This window comes from Triticum dicoccoides, chromosome 6A (genome assembly GCF_002162155.2).
Source record: "Triticum dicoccoides isolate Atlit2015 ecotype Zavitan chromosome 6A, WEW_v2.0, whole genome shotgun sequence".
Taxonomy (NCBI): Eukaryota; Viridiplantae; Streptophyta; class Magnoliopsida; order Poales; family Poaceae; genus Triticum; species Triticum dicoccoides.
The window spans coordinates 405890890-405905655 of record NC_041390.1 but is presented as its reverse complement, the minus strand read 5'-3'; positions in this window follow the sequence as shown (position 1 = coordinate 405905655).

Here is a 14766-nt window from a genome sequence, read left to right as displayed (position 1 = left end):
CCTCGGCTTCCGCATCGAGCCGCCACGCCCGACGCCCTACCCGCCGACGCCCGCCTCGCCGTCCTTGTTCCTCACTCCAGCCGAACTCCGGCGACCTCGACGAACTCCAGCCATCCTCGGGTTCCGTGCTGCTATAGTGCCCCGATCCGGATCCAGATCTAGAACCCTAACATCGGTTGACTTTTACCCTAATTTCAGTAATTTTATGCATTATTCATCGCATCATAACTCTGCATCCGTGGCTCCGTTTTGGGCATGTAGCTTATCACATTGTTCGTCTCGACGAGTACTTCATTTCATTCCATTGCACCATGTTCATTTGAGTTCATCTTGATGCCCTAAATGCTGTTAGAAGAGTGCTAGTTTTTGTTAGTTTCAGATTCAAATCAGTAATTGGACATTTGTCATTTTTGCCATGATTGATGTGTGCCTCCTATGAACTTGAGCCCTACATGAGTTTTGAAGTATGCCATGCCATCTTTACAGGGGTGCATGCCATGTATTTGTGTGATCTCTGTGGTGACTAGCACAAGCATGCAAAGTAGCTCTCGTAATGTTGCTGATTTCAGGGACTTGGAAATAGTCTAAGTCTTTGTCCTATCAATATTTGTATGCCATGTATTCTTGTTGCTACAAAGTGATCCATGCCTCTTTTGAGCATGATCAGTAAGGATGTTTTGTAGATATTGTGGTGCTCTATCCATCCATGTCTTTTTTTGAAATTATGGAGCAACCTAGCTTGACTCAATCGAGCTCTACTTTTGCTATAAAATGTTCCTGGCAGATTGTTTACATGTTAAGCAATTTTGCCGAGCTTGTTGTAGTTGATCCATGCATGATATGTTGTTGTTCTTGCCATGTTTAGCATCTATGCCATGTCTAATTTCTGGGTGTATACTTAGTTTGTCATGCAATGCTTTGTGGTGAGTGCATCGAGCTCGTAAACAACCCTACTTGATATCTGTTTTGCCATGTTCCAGTTTTCTTCTAAGTATGAATCTGTTAACGATAATTGCTATGTTCACATGGTTGCCATTATATTTTCTGATCCCTTTTGGCTTATGGTCAGTAAGGGACTTTTGTTGTATGCTTTGAGTAGCTTCATGCCATGATTTCCTTTGCCATGATATGTTCCTGTAGCATGTTGTTATCTTGCTCTAAACATTGCTTCCTGATGTTAAATTCCTGACTTGTTAATTTCACTAAGTCTGTAACCTGATATCTTTTGCACTTTTGTCATGCTTGTTTGAACCTGCTATTGAGTGAATTAGCCGTAGCTCAGTGTTCATCTTTTGTCAAGCATCTTGAGTGGATCCCTGCCATGTGTTTTGTAGTTATGTTAGAGTGCATAGCTTGTTGTTCTTGATGCATTTAGATGGCCTCATGCTGTTAATCGTAGATCGGTGCCATATTTGTTTTGCTTGTCATTTGCAAACCGTGCATCCGATTCCGGTGATCTTTATATCGATTTCGACCGAAATCAACTCATCTTTCCAGTGGCACTCTTGGATTTCCATGTTGAGGCCAGGATCAATCTTTCCTTTCCGAAGCATGCATATGCATCGCATATCACATCCCGCATATCATGCCATGTTTTGCATCATGTTGCTTGTGCATTGCACGTGGTTGATTGTGTCTCCCTTTGCTTGTGTTCTTGATTTGGGTAGAGCCGGGAGACGAGTACGTGATCGAGGATCCCGTTGAGTACGTTTACGAGGATCAAGCTAACGTCAACTCAGAGAACTTTGCAGGCAAGATGACCATACCCTCGAAATCACTTCTATCTTTGCTTGCTAGATGCTCGCTCTATTGCTATGCCTATTCTACGATACCTACCACTTGCTTATCATGCCTCCCATATTGCCATGTCAAACCTCTAACCCACTTGTCCTAGCAAACCGTTGTTTGGCTATGTTACCGCTTTGCTCAGCCCTCTTATAGCGTTGCTAGTTGCAGGTGAAGATTGGAGTTTGTTCCTTGTTGGAACATGTTTATTCTTGGGATATCATTATATATATCTTGTATCTTTTAATGCACCTATATACTTGGTAAAGGGTGGAAGGCTCGGCCTTATGCCTGGTGTTTTGTTCCACTCTTGCCGCCCTTGTTTCCATCATACCGGTGTCATGTTCCTTGATTTTGCATTCCTTACACGGTTGGGTTATAATGGGAACCCCTTGACAGTTCGCCTTGAATAAAAATCCTCCAGTAATGCCCAATATTGGTTTTACCATTTGCCACCTAGCCTGTTTTCCCTTTGGTTTCCGGAGCCCGAGGGTCATCTTTATTTAAACCCCCCGGGCCAGTACTCCTCTGAGTGTTGGTCCAAACTAGAGCCCCTTGCAGCGCCACCTCGAGGAAACTCGAGGGCTGGTTTTAGTTGTACGGATTGCTTATCCGGTGTGCCCTGAGAACAAGATATGTGCAGCTCCTATCGGGATTTGTCGGTACATTCGGGTGGCTTTGCTGGTTTAGTTTTACCATTGTCGATATGTCTTGTAACCGGGATTCCGAGTCTGATCGGATTGTCTTGGGAGAAGGAATATCCTTTGTTGACCATGGGAGTTTGTGATGGGCTAAGATGGGACACCCCTGCAGGGATTTGACCTTTCGAAAGTCATGCCCGCGGTTATGGGCAGATGGGAATTTGTTAATGTCCGCTTGTAGAAAACCTAAAGCTTAACTTAATTAAAATGAATCAACAGAGTGTGTGGCCATGATGGTCTCTTTTAGGCGGAGTCCGGGAAGAGAACACGGTCTCGTGTTGTTCTTGAACGTAGGTTGCTCTAGGATCACTTCTTGATCATAGTTGTTCGACCGTGCCTGTGCCTTCTCTTCTCGCTCTCATTTGCGTATGTTAGCCACCATATATGCTAGTGCTTGATGCAGCTCCACCTCATACCTTTTACCCTTCCTATAAGCTTAAATAGTCTTGATCGCGAGGGTGCGAGATTGCTGAGTCCCCGTGACTCACAGATTACTTCCAAAAACCAGATGCAGGGACCGATGATACTGCTCCAGGTGATTCGACTGAGCTCAAGTGGGAGTTTGATGAGGACTCAGGATGATACTACGTTTCCTTTCAAGACGGTCAGTAGTGGTGCCCAGTTGGGGCGATCGGGGACTCTGTCGCATTTGGGGTTGTTCTTTATTTTGGTTCCGTAGTCAGACCTTGATTGTATCTGGATGAATTAATGATATTTACGCATTGTGTGACGTGGCGAGTGTAAGCCAACTATGTATCTCTTTCCCTTAATCATTACATGGGTTGTGTGAAGATTACCTCACTTGCAACATTGCTTACAATGCGGTTATGCCTCTAAGTCGTGCGTCGACACGTGGGAGATATAGCCGCATCATGGGCGTTACAAGTTGGTATCAGAGCCTTCCCCGACCTTAGGAGCCCCCTGCTTGATCGAATCATTGGCGTTGTTGAGTCTAGAAAAATGTTTTGAGTCATTTAGGATTATATATATCGGAGAGTAGGATTCTTTTTACTCCTCAGTCCCTTCGTCGCTCTGGTGAGGCATCCTGACATAGTGTTTTGACTCTTCTCTTCTCAAATTTCACTAAAAAAATTTAGGATCATGCGGGTATCTTGGAATCGTTCCGATGGTTTTGTGACGAGAACATTGTTCTTGGTGCCTACTGACATTTAGGGGTTGTGGCAGAGTCCCGGGTAGTTGAGCTCCGAGGTGTTGTCGTCAGAATTTTATCATTGCAATTCTTGAATACCTGAGTTTCTCCGACATCGAAAATCTCTTTTATGCAGTTGTTGGTGAGATAACCTCGACGCCACCCAGTACTGGGGCGGGAGTTCGGGAGTATCGCCATAACTCGTATAATGGATGCATTTCGAAGGTTGAGGTAAATGATTTCCGAAGGTTTCTTGGTTATGTGTTGAAGGATGGATACAGCTGGATGTAGGATTTCCTAGATTTCAGTGAGATATTATGCTTCCCCTGTATCCCCAACACCTGATTGCATAACCGGGAAAATTTTGGGATTTTCATAGGTGGGAATTCATGTAGCTCTAGTATTTCTTCCGCGGATATTTGGTTTGTGATTGGGTAATCCTCACCAAGTATTTGTTCTTTTTCCGTACCTTGTTGTTTTATTCTCCTACCTCTATCTAAGTGGCTTCTCAATTTATGGAAGTGTGACCATTTCAATTGGAATGCATTCGTTCATTCTTGTTCGGATGTTAACACTATATGTTGCAATTTCGATCCATTTGATTCAGCTTGAATATATGTCTGTCATGATGCTAACGGATGTCACCCTCTTCAGGATGGCTCCTCCAACCGTCAGAATCCTGAACCGCCACCACCACCTCCACCTCCAGAGGCATGGAAAGCTGTGATGGCCGCTACCAATGCCAACACGCAGCTGATCATGCAACTTTTGCAAGAGCGAAACCAAGGGAAGCAAGGCCGTGGCAACAATCAGATTTTGTTTGCTACACTCAACCAGTTCCTCGCAAACCAGCCATAGACCTTCAGTAACTGTGTCGAGGCAACAGACGCTAATGATTGGCTCGTGGATATCTGCAAGCATTTTGAGTGCAGCAACGTCAGGCCTGAGGACTTTGTCAAGTTTGCCTCGTTCCAACTCAAAGACCAAGCTGCAGAATGGTTTCAGCAATACAAAGATTCCATAGGAGGTCGTGCGATTACCTGGGATGAATTCCGTTAAGACTTCAAAGCTCACCACATTCCTCAGAGTGTTGTTGAGAGCAAGCGTGAGGAATTCCGCAACCTGAAGCAAGGCAGCTTGTCTGTTTACTAGTATAACATCATGTTCCAAAAGCTCGCTCGTTTCGCTAAGCAAGACGTCCCTGATGAGAAGAGCATGATTTATCAGTTCAGAGGTGGCCTCAGAGAAGATCTTCAACTAGCTCTCGTGCTTTTTGAGCCGCAGAAGTACGATGAGTTCTACAATATGGCACTGAAACAAGAAGTGAGTCAGAGATGCAACTCCTTCTTCCTCAACTAAGTGGTAACTAAGTAGCAAAAGTATTGGTTGCATCCTCCTCCGTTCCATCAGCCTTATCACCAGAAGAGCAAAGGTGGCAATGTATCTTCCCACCCACCCAACCCAGGCTTCTAGAACTAGACTTCGTCTCATGCTCCAAGATCAAGTGCTCCGTATCACCGTCCGCTTTCAGAGGTCACGTGCAACAAGTGTCAGCAGAAGGGTCACTATGCCAACAAATGCTTCAATCAGAGGCGTCTTCCTCCTCCTCCTCCCGTGAGATCTGGTAGCACCGCAGTGGTCAAGCATAATCCCAAGTTCGCCAAGGTCAACATGGTGAATGCAGCTCAGACAGAGGACTCGTCAGATGTCATCATGGGTAACCTTCCTGTTAACGATATTCCTGCAAAAGTTCTTTTTGACACTGGTGCATCGCATTGTTTCATCTCGAGACCTTTTGGATCTAAGCATGATTTGGTTACTAAAGTTTTGCTCAGACCTTTGGCTATTGTCTCTCCGTCCCGACAAATGACTTCTCGAGTTTTCGTTCCGAATGTTTCTATCACATTGGGTGACTATAAGTTCCTGTCTTCTCCTAATGTTCTGGGTGACTCGGATATTGATCTTATTCTTGGAATGGACTGGCTTTCTAAGCACAAGGCTCAGCTTGATTGTGCTGCCAAGCAGATTCAATTGACACATTCGTCTGAGGATGTAATCATCTTTGCTGCTCGGGATGATACCATTCGACTGTTTTCTCTCAATGAGAAGGGCGAGCTGGATGCCATCTCTCAGATTCCAGTCATTTGTGAATATCAAGACGTCTTTCTAGAAGAGCTTCCAGGAATGCCTTCGCACCAGCCAGTTGAATTCGTCATCGATCTTGAGCTTGGCACAGAACCTGTTTGCAAACGTCCTTACAAGCATGGACCTGAAGAGTTTAAGGAGCTGAAGAAACAACTCGATATTTAAGAGCGTATGGGTCTCATCCGACCAAGTTCTTCTCCATGGGTTTGTGATGTTCTTTTTGTGAATAAGAAGGATGGAACGGACCGACTCTGTGTCGACTACCGTCCATTGAACAAGAAGACCATAAAGTACAAGTACCCACTTCCCAACATCAATGAGCTTTTTGAACAACTCAAAGGTGCTCAAGTATTCTCCAAGCTTGATCTCCGTGTGGGCTATCATCAGATTCACATTCGTGAAGAAGATATCCCCAAGACAGCATTCAGAACAAGCTACGGTTCATATGAATACACTGTCATGTCTTTCGGCCTCGTCAACGCTCCTCCAACATTCTCTCGCATGATGAACTTCATCTTCAACGCCTACACAAATGACTTCGTCTTGGTCTACCTCGATGACATTTTGGTCTTTTCCAAGAACAAGGAGGATCATGCCAAGCACTTGAGATTGGTTCTGGACAAACTTAGAGAACATTAGTTCTATGCGAAGTTTTCAAAGTGTGAGTTTTGGCTCGATAAGGTTCTCTACCTTGGGCATATCATCTCCGCCAAGGGCATAGCTGTTAATCCTGATAATGTGTCTGCAATTGTGAACTGGGAACCGCCTCAGAATGTGAAGCAACTCCGCAGCTTCCTTGGTCTCGCAAGCTATTGTCAAAGGTTCATTGAGAACTTCTCTAAGATCGAGAAGCCTCTTTCCAACCTTCTCCAGAAGCATGTGAAGTATGTCTGGTCGCCTGAATGTGACATCGCTTTCAACACCCAGAAAGAGAAGTTAGTCACTGCTCCAGTTCTGACTCCTCCTGATGAATCCAAATAGTTTGAGGTTTTCTATGATGCTTCCCTTCAAGGTCTTGGTGCAGTGTTGATGCAAGAGAAGAAAGTTGTGGCCTATAACTCTCGCCAGTTGAAGCCCAACGAAAAGAACTACCCCACTCATGACCTCGAGTTGGCGGCAGTTGTCCATGCTCTTTTTAACTTGGAGACATCTCTTATTGGGAAGAAAAGTGGACATCTTCATTGATCACAAGAGTCTCAAGTACATCTTCACTCAGCCAAACCTCAACCTCAGGAAGACTAGTTGGGTCAAAATGACTCAAGAGTATAATCCGAGTATTGAATATACTCCGGGCAAGGCCAATGTAATTGCTGACGCATTGAGCAGGAAGGCTTACTGCAACAGTCTGATTATCAAGCCTTACAAACCGGAGCTTTGTGAAGCTTTCCGCAAACTCAATCTTCAAGTTGTTCCTCAAGGATTTCTTTCCAACCTCCAAGTCTCTCCTACTTTGGAAGATCAGATTCGTGAGGCTCAACTTCTTGATGCTATGGTGAAGAAGGTGAAGATTGGGATTGCCAAGAGTCAACCCAAGTACAAGTGCTATCGCCTTGATGACAAGGATACTCTATTCTTCGAGGATCACATTGTTGTTCCTAAGGGTGACCTTCGTAAAGTCATTATGAGCGAGGCTCACAATTCACTGCTCTCTATTCACCCTGGAAGTACAAAGATGTACCAGGACCTCAAGCAGTCGTATTGGTGGACTCGAATGAAGCGCAAGATTGCTCAGTTCGTGAATGAATGCGATGTCTGCAGAAGAGTGAAAGCAGAACACCAACGACCAGCTGGTCTCCTCCAACCTCTTGCCATTCCAGAATGGAAGTTTTACCACATTGAGATGGACTTCGTGACTGGATTTCCAAAGTCCAAGCGTGGAAATGATGCTATCTTCGTTGTCATCGACAAGCTCACCAAAGTGGCTCATTTTCTTCCTATCAAAGAATCTATCACAGCAGCTCAGTTGGCAGAGCTATATACCTCCAGGATTGTCTCTCTGCACGGCATTCCGCAGTTGATATCTTCAGATCGTGGCAGCATCTTCACCTCTAAGTTCTGGGATTCTTTTCAGAAGGCCATGGGCACCAACATTTGCTTCAGCACAACTTTTCATCCTCAAACCGGTGGCCAAGTCGAGCGAGTCAATCAGAGTCTTGAAGATATGCTTAGGGCATGTGTCATCTCTTTCGGTATGAAGTGGGAAGATTGTCTTCCATATGCCGAGTTCTCCTACAATATCAACTTTCAAGCGAGTTCGGGCAAAGCCCAATTCGAGATTCTCTATGGCAGGAAGTGTCGTACTCCTCTTAAGTGGTCAGAGACTGGTGAACGTCAACTTCTTGGCAATGACTTGATCACAGAGGCTGAAGAAATGTGCAAAGTCATTCATGAAAATCTCAAAGCTGCGCAATCGCGCCAGAAGAATTACTATGATAGAAAGCATCGTGACTTGGCTTTCGAGATCGGAGACCATGTCTGCCTCCGCGTCTCTCCAATGAAAGGTACTCGTCGCTTCGGTATCAAAGGGAAGCTTGCCCCTAGATACATGGGTCCTTTCAAGATCATCAGCAAAAGAGGCGATCTCGCCTATCAACATGAGCTTCCGTCAAATTTTGCAAATGTGCACGACATGTTTCACGTGTCTTAACTCCGCAAGTGTTTCAAGACTCCTAACCGCACCGTCAACTTTGAAGAGATTGATCTCCAAGAAGACATGTCTTATCATGAGCATCCCGTTGCTATTCTTGAAGAAATCGAGCGCAAGACTCGCAACAAGTCTATCAAATTCCTGAAAGTCAAGTGGTCACATCATTCCGACCGTGAAGCCACCTGGGAATGTGAGGACCACCTCCATTTTGAGTACCCGGAGTTTTTCCAGTCCTAGATCTCGGGACGAGATCCTTTTGTAGTGGTGGAGTGTTGTAACACCCCGTATGTAACCTGCCATATTTGTATTCCAACTCTTGCCATTTCCATGATATTTCCTTGTTGTCGGGTTTTTGTCTTCGTGTGTTTTTGTCTTTGTCATGCATCTCATATCATGTCATCATGTGCATCGCATTTGCATACGTGTTCGTCTCATGCATCCGAGCATTTTCCCCGTTGTCCGTTTTGCATTCTGGCGCTCCTATGTCCTCCGGTGTCCCTTTCTACCTCTTTTCGTGTGCGGGTCTTAAACATTCTCGGATTGGACCGAGACTTGTCATGCAGCCTTGGTTTACTACCGGTAGACCTCCTGTCAAGTTTCGTGCCATTTGGACTTCTTTTGATACTCCAACGGTTAACCGAGGAACCGAGAAGGACTCGTGTGTGTTGCAGCCCAACACCTCTCCAAAGTGGCCCAAAACCCACCTAAACCCTCTCCATCATCTAGATCGTTCGATCACGATCGCATGGTCAAAAACCGTGCTCAATTTGGAGCCTCCTAGCTCCCTCTACCTATATATATAGACACCGGAGTCGGTCCGTTCACCCCTAACCTAGCCCCCTTCCTCTCCGCGCCGCCACCTGTCGCCATGGCCTCCTCCCGCCGCGAGCCCGAGCGAGCTCGAACTGGGCCCCCGCGAGCCCATCTGCCCGCCGCCGCCGCTTCGGTCTCCCGCCGCCGGGTCCCGCTCGCCGGCCAATGCCGCCCCGATGAGCCGCCTCCGCCGCCTGCTCGCCGGCGCCGACCACCACCCCGCCGCCTCGCTCCTCCACGCCGGCGCCCCGCCGCCCTCGTGTCACGACCGGTTTTACAATAAAAATATTTATTGAGAAACCAATCTTTTGAGTCCAGTATGAGAGAAATCCTCCTCACTGGTAGACAATTTTTTGATACAATAAGCCAGTAGCATAAAATATATTACAGGGTTGAACTACGGTTGCTCAACCAAATTATTACAAGCACGCCAATAATAATACATAATGGCGGACATGACACAGTGGTGTGGAGGCATACTACTGACTCGAGGATAGGGAGGTGGTGGAAAAACACAGCGGGGAGAGAAATACAAGACTCTATGTCTATCATCCCATCGAGCGTCGAGGTGAGGCTCGATGAATTTATTTGGTAGCGGAAGCGGATATAAAACAGTGACCAAATCCAGGGTCGCACGAGACTGACTGGGACTCCTCTAAGTGTCGGACTCGCTATCGAACTCTTCATCCATGAAATCGCCTTCGTCAGCATCTGGCCAAATCAACAAGCCAGTGAGTACTTTGAAAGTACTCGCAAGACAGTTCGGACGTAAGATATAACAATTGTATGCATGGATGCGTCATGAATATATTCACCAATGTTCATTCAAAATAATCATAACAAGTAAGTAAAAGGGAAACGGCGGTAGTCCTCCTGAAATCCCAACAGAGCATAAATAATTTCCGATCGGGTGTCTGAAGCGACGCCTCGAAAGGTGAACAAATAAATATAAGGAAAAAGATGCCACAGTCGGGCGTCTTAGCGACACCACATAAAGGGCTTTAAAAGAAATACCTCAGTCGGACGTCGGGGCGACGTCACAGAAAGGGCTTTAAAAGAAATGCCACAGTCGGACGTCGGGGCGACATCACAGAAAGGGCTTTAAAAGAAATGCCACAGTCGGACGTCGGGGCGACATCACAGAAAGGGCTTTAAAAGAAATGCCACAGTCGGACGTCGGGGCGACATCACAGAAAGGGATCTAAAAGAAATGCCACAGTCGGACGTCGGGGCGACATCACAGAAAGGGCTTTAAAAGAAATGCCACAGTCGGACGTCGGGGCGACATCACAGAAAGGGCTTTAAAAGAAATGCCACAGTCGGACGTCGGGGCGACATCACAGAAAGGGGTTTGGGCGCCGGAGACGGCCTCACCGGAGCGAATCGAGGTGGCGGCCGAGGCGGATCGGGGCGGCCGGAGTTGGGGGAGGAGACCTCCTCGAGGTCCTCCGAGTGGCCTAGCGTGGCGCTGGTGCGGAGTGGGGATGAGGCGTGCACGAGGTTGAGCTCGGGGGCCCTTTTTATAGGCGGCCCGAGGCGGTTGCCGTGAACGGGGTCTCCAGCGAGCGATTACGGTGGCGCAGTGCTCGGTCGGGGGTGGTTAGGGAGTCGAGCGCCGTCGTGGGAGTCTACTGGGTCTGTTTTGGTGCTAATCGAGCTGGATTAGAAGCTTAGGGCAGGCTTTGGTCGGAACGGGACGGCGCGGGTCCGTTGGCGGCAGAGAGCGCGTCCAGGGCTGTCGGGCCACGGCGACGGTGCAACGGGGGTGTGCTGGCGTGCATGAGGCCACGCGGAGAGCCAGGGAGCGCTGGGCGGCGCGGAACCGCGTTGAGCCGCCGTTCTTGCCCCCTGTCAGCCGCACCGGGAGGTCCCGACGCCGCGGAAGACTCCAGCGAGGGCGGGCCATCGTGCCACCGACGCCAGGAAGAGGCCAAGTGAGCGTGTGGTGCTCCAGACAGTAGGAAGAGGCAAAGAGAAACGTGCCAAAGGCACTGTGAGCGCGTGAGAGGAACTGACGAACGCACACGACACTGAATCTGAACTTTTCTGAATTTTTGAACAGTAACAGTGCCCGCAAGGTGTTCGACAGAATGAAAATGGCATCTAGGGATTTTTTTCTTGAGCTGATACTTGGTGGAGTGGCTTCTCATTGATCAAATAGGTTGCCTGAATTTTGGTGGGATTTTTGGAGTAGTGTAGATATGAATTTCATCAAATTTGGCAAATCTGGTCCAAACTTGCAGAGGCTGAATTTTGAAAATTTTGAAAAGAGAAGGAGTGGATCAAGATGGTTCTGGGTTGTGGTTACAAAGGACTATCCAGGGGAGTTGGTTTGAGGTCAAAACTCAAATGCAATATGGCACTTGCTTTGAAAATCATTTGGGCTTAAGATAATTTTCAGAATTAATTTGAGGGGGAAAATAATTAGAATAAAATCCAAAACTTGTTTGGATTAGCTGGGACAGAGAACTTAGGTTGATCACAAGGTGTAGGGAAGATTTTGGAGGATTTTACCACATGGGAACAATGCAAAGTCAAGGGTGGTTCCAAGATATGAAAATCCCCAAATTTTCATAGAGCTTCATTTTAAAAGAAAACAATTTAAACTCAAAAATAAATTTGAGAGAGAACCAACAGAGAGGAAGTTCCAAAAGATTAACCACCAAAGTTTGAAAATAAAATCCTTGCCAAGGCAAAAGGAAGTTTTTAAGCGGAAGGTTTTTCTGAAAAGAAAAAAAAAATTTAAATAGCCTCTCCTCAAAAACCACAAAGTTTTTGATAAAAACCAAATAAAAATTTTGGAGTGTCACAACACCTACCCCCTTAGGAAAAATCTCGTCCCCGAGATTTCAGCTGATCCTTAAATAGGTGTGGATGCTCAGTCCGAAGACAATCCTCGCTTTCCCAAGTTGCTTCACTGTCGGTGTGATTGCTCCACTGGACTTTGAAAAACCTGATGGTCTTCTGTCGGGTCCTCCTTTCAGACTCCTCTAATATTCTTATGGGATGTTCTCGATAAGTGAGGTCTGGCTGCACATCAATGTTTTCATGGGATACTTGTTTCTCTGGGTTGCTTACATACTTCCTTAATTGAGAGACGTGGAACACGTCGTGAATGTCGGACAAGTCTTCGGGTAAGTCTAGCTGGTAGGCTACAGTGCCTCTTCGTGCCACTATGCAAAATGGTCCAATGAATCTTGGTGCTAACTTCCCTTTTATCTTGAATCGTTGCAATCCTCTCATAGGGGATACTCTCAGGTATACGAACTCACCTGGTTCGAAGCTGACCCTACGATGTTTCTGATCATAATAACTCTTCTGTCGACTTTGAGCGGTCTTAAGTCGGTCTCTGATTAGCTTGACCTTTTCCTCGGCTTCTCTGAGCATGTCTGGTCTGAAGATGTGGCTGTCTCCGGTCTCTGACCAATTTAACGGGGTACGACATCTCCGTCCGTACAAAGCCTCAAATGGTGCCATTTGTAGGCTGGCCTGGTAGCTATTGTTATACGCGAACTCGGCGTATGGCAGGCTTTCTTCCCAACTGGTTCCATATGTGAGGACACATGCTCTCAGCATGTCTTCTAAAACCTGGTTTAGCGTTCTGTTTGTCCATCAGTCTGTGGGTGGTATGCGGTACTGAAGGCTAGTTGGGTTCCCAGAGCCTGTTGTAAATGCTCCCAAAATCTTGAGACGAACTGAGTGCCTCTGTCGGATATTATAGTCTTCGGGACACCGTGCAGACAAACTATGCGGGAAAGATAAATCCTGGCAAGCCTCTGAGTGGTGTAGGTTGTCTTCACTAGAATAAAGTGTGCCACTTTGGTCAACCTGTCAGTGATGACCCATATGGCATCATTCCCGTGTCGAGACCGAGGTAGTCCGACAATAAAATCCATCCCTATTTCATCCCATTTCCACTCAGGTATTTTGTTAGGTTGCAGTAGTCCGGCTGGTCTCTGATGTTCAGCTTTTATGCGTTGACATGAGTCGCAACATGCAATGAAGGCGGCTATGTCCCTCTTCATACCGTGCCACCAAAATCTTTCCTGAATATCTTTATACATTTTGGTTCCTCCAGGGTGGATCGAATATGGAGTGGTGTGTGCTTCAGCTAAAATTTGCTGTTTAAGGTCTTCTATGTTTGGCACGCATAGCCTTTCTCCGTACCATAACATTCCTTCATTGTCTATGACGAATTTCGAGGCCTTGCCCATATTCAACTTTCTTTTAATTCCTTCAATGTTGGGGTGACCGGGCTGAGCTTCTTTAATTTTCTCCACAAGGTTGGGTCGTATTTCCAAGTTTGATATGGTGCCTTCTGCTACCATCATCAAGTTGAGCTTGGCAAATTCTTGATGGAATTCGGGCCTCAAGCTGTGCAGATAGTTTCTGTTGGAGCGTGGGGTTCCGACTCAGGGCATCGGCCACTACATTTGCTTTCCCTGGATGGTAATGGATCCCAACATCATAATCCTTTACCAATTCCAACCAGCGTCGTTGCCGTAAATTTAGTTCTGGCTGCGTGAAAATATATTTGAGACTTTTGTGGTCCGTATATATTTCACATCAATTCCCAAGTAAGAAATGCCTCCATTCCTTGAGTGCATGAATAACTGCTGCCATTTCTAAGTCATGAGTGGGATAATTTTCCTCATGCTTGCGAAGTTGCCTTGAAGCGTAGGCGACAACCTTGCCTTCTTGCATCAACACGCATCCGAGACCCTTTCTGGACGCGTCACAATATACTTCAAAATTCTTGTGTATGTCGGGTACAATTAATACCGGTGTTGTTGTTAATTTCCGCTTTAGCTCTTGGAAACTTTTCTCGCAGGCTTCTGTCCACTCAAATTTCTTATCTTTCTTGAGCAATTGTGTCATAGGCTTGGCTATGGTGGAAAATCCTTCAATAAATCTGCGGTAATATCCTGCCATTCCCAAGAAACTCCGTATGTCCGTTACGCTGGCTGGTGATTTCCAGTCAAGTACGGCCTTAACTTTCTCTGGGTCCACTGCGATACCGTCTTGAGTCAGCATGTGGCCTAGAAAACCTACTTGTCTTAGCCAAAATTCGCACTTGCTGAACTTGGTATACAATTGGTGTTTTCTTAGCTCTCCTAGCACAATCCTGAGATGTTCTGCGTGCTCTTCTGGTGTCTTGGAGTATACCAGAATATCGTCGATGAATACCACGACGAACTTGTCCATAAACTTCATAAATACTTTGTTCATGAGGTGAACAAAATATGCTGGGGCGTTAGTTAATCCAAATGGCATCACTGTGAACTCGTACAGTCCATATCTGGAGGTGAAGGCTGTTTTGGGGATATCTTCCGTTTGTACCTTCAATTGATGGTATCCAGACCTTAAGTCAATTTTTGAGAATACTTTGGCCTGAGCGAGCTGATCAAATAAATCATTTATTCTTGGCATCGGGTATTTGTTTTTGACTGTGACCATGTTAAGTGCTCGATAGTCAATACACAATCTTAGTGTTCCATCCTTCTTTTTGGCGAATAAAATTGGTG